Source organism: Oncorhynchus kisutch, unplaced genomic scaffold, assembly GCF_002021735.2.
Source record: "Oncorhynchus kisutch isolate 150728-3 unplaced genomic scaffold, Okis_V2 scaffold1589, whole genome shotgun sequence".
Classification (NCBI taxonomy): Eukaryota; Metazoa; Chordata; class Actinopteri; order Salmoniformes; family Salmonidae; genus Oncorhynchus; species Oncorhynchus kisutch.
Window position 1 is genome coordinate 14,406 of NW_022263534.1, and position 2,881 is coordinate 17,286.

Consider the following 2,881-nt stretch of genomic DNA (forward strand, 5'->3'; position numbering starts at 1 on the left):
AGTCATCTTAATGGGAGATTTTAACATTAATTATGAAGACAAGTGTTGTAGGAAAACCCTCAAACGGATCACTAATACCTTTGACCTTACACAGCTAGTTAAAGGGCCAACCAGGGTGACTTGTTGCTCTAAAACACAGATTGATTTGGTGTTCAGTAATAAACCAGAGAGTGACTAAATCATTCAATATGGTTACTGGGCTGTCTGATCATAATCTGACACTTATAGCCAGAAAGCTGTCTAAGAGCAGGTTTAACCTCTCTACTGTTAGAAAGCCGGATCAACTCAGAATACCTAAGAGTGAATTAAATAATTTTGAAAAAGCAATTAAGGGAATAAACTGGAATGATCTCTTGTCCTATACAGACGTGGAAGCTGATAGTCAGGTTTTTCTATCCACAATCCAGACTACAATAAATGGCTTCCTAAAGAAAATCAAATCCAAACCTAGCCAAAAGAGCACTCTTCCTTGGCTAAATGGAGAAATCTGGAAATTGATGAAAGAACGAGATTATGCTCTAAAAATAGCCCTAAAATCGAAATTAGAGCATGACAGACGTAGGTTTACCATGTTGAGAAATAAGGTGATGAAAGAAATCAGACAGACCAAGGCAAACTTTTTTATTAACATAATTGGTGAAGCAAAGGGAAATTCTAAATTGATATGGGAGAATCTAAAAAAGTTAACAGGGAAAGACCATAGTAACACTGCAAAAAGACTAAAAATCATGGTGAATAACAATCTAACACAGGATGCATTCGAAATAGCAATAGCCTTCAATTCCTACTTTATTGACTCTGTCAGGGTACTGACACAGAACCCCTCCACTTGTTTCTTGGGCTCAGTGCTAGTGAACGACACTCAACCTGTCTTCATCATAAGGGAGGTTTCTGAGTCAAAGGTGAACAAGGTGATTAGCTCACTAAAGAACTCTAAAGCCAAAGATGTGTTTGGGATGGACTCTACCTTTCTTAAAAACTACAAAGAGTCACTCATTGGCCCCATTACTAAGGTCACCAACACATCTATTGGTCTCGGTGTGTTTCCAAGGGTATGGAAGTCGGCCATAATAACGGCCATCTTTAAATCAGGAGACCCTGCTAACGTGAGTAACTACAGGCCCATTAGTATATTACCTGTGGTGTCAAAGGTTGTTGAAAAGTGTGTAGCAGAACAACTGATTGCCCACCTCAACAACAGCCCCTTCACAATACACTCCATGCAGTTTGGCTTCAGAGCGAAACACTCCACAGAAACGGCCAACTGCTTTCTTCTGGAAAATGTGAAGTCTGAGATGGACAAAGGGGGTGCTGTTGGGGCTGTGTTTCTGGACCTAAGGAAGGCTTTTGATACTGTTAACCATGAGATTCTCATCACAAAATTGTCCAAGTTCAACTTTTCCCCTGATGCCTTGAGATGGATGAAATCATACCTTGAAGGCAGAACTCAGTGTGTCAGAGTGAGCAATGAGCTGTCGCCCACTCGTAGCTATGATGTGGGCGTGCCCCAAGGGTCAATACTGGGGCCCCTCCTGTTCAGCCTGTACATTAATGATCTGCCTTCTGTCTGTACTGGGTCTGAAGTTCAAATGTATGCAGATGATACAGTGATATATGTGCATGCAAAGAGCAAACAACAAGCTGCACAAGAACTCACTACTGTAATGGTCCAGGTTACAAAGTGGCTCAGTGACTCGTGTTTGCATCTCAATGTGAAAAAAACTGTTTGCATGCTCTTCACAAAGAGGGCAACAGATGCTACTGAGCCAGATGTCTATGTGTCAGGGGAGAAGCTCCACGTGGTATCCGATTTTAAGTACATTGGCATCATACTTGATTCCAACCTCTCTTTTAAAAAGCATGTGAAAAAGGTAATTCAAATAACCAAATTCAACCTAGCTAATTTCCGATTTATACGAAATTCTTTGACTACAGAGGTAGCAAAACTGTACTTCAAATCTATGATACTCCCCCACTTAACATACTGCTTGACTAGTTGGGCCCAAGCTTGCTGTACAACATTAAAACCTATTCAGTCTGTCTACAAACAGGCTCTCAAAGTGCTTGATAGGAAGCCCAATAGCCATCATCATTGTCACATCCTTAGAAAGCATGAGCTCTTGAGTTGGGAAAATCTTGTGCAATACACCGACGCATGTCTTGTATTCAAGATCCTCAATGGCCTGGCTCCCCCTCCACTCAATATTTTTGTTAAACAGAAAACCCAGACATATGGCAGCAGATCCACAAGGTCTGCCATGAGAGGTGACTGTATAGTTCCCCTAAGGAAAAGCACCTTTAGTAAATCTGCATTCTCTGTGAGAGCTTCCCATGTCTGGAATACACTGCCATCAGACACACAACTGCACCACATATCACACTTTCACAAAATGCTTGAAGACATGGCTAAAGGTCAATCAGATTTGTGAACATGGTCCCTAGCTGTGTGTTGCCACTCTCCATGTTGTCTGTTGTCTGTAGCTTGTGAGGTGTGGAAACACTTTGTTGCTTTAATGAATTTTGTCTTGCTGCTTTTTGTTTTATGCTGCTCTGTCTGTATGCTACGTCTTGCTTGTCCTATGTTGCTCTGTCTGTATGCTATGTCTTGCTTGTCCTATGTTGCTATGTCTTGCTTGTTCTATGTTGCTATTGTCTATATTGTAATTGTTTTTAATAACCTGCCCAGGGACTGCGGTTGAAAATTAGCCGGTTGGCTAAAACCGGCACTTTTACTGAAATGTTGATTAATGTGCAGTGTCCCTGTAAAAATAAAATAACTCAACTCAATAACTGCATAGTTTGTGTCCCTGTTGAAGACAGTACTCACTGGTGGTAATCTGATATTCTGTCTCTTCCTCTTTCACTCCCAAAACGTCTTCCT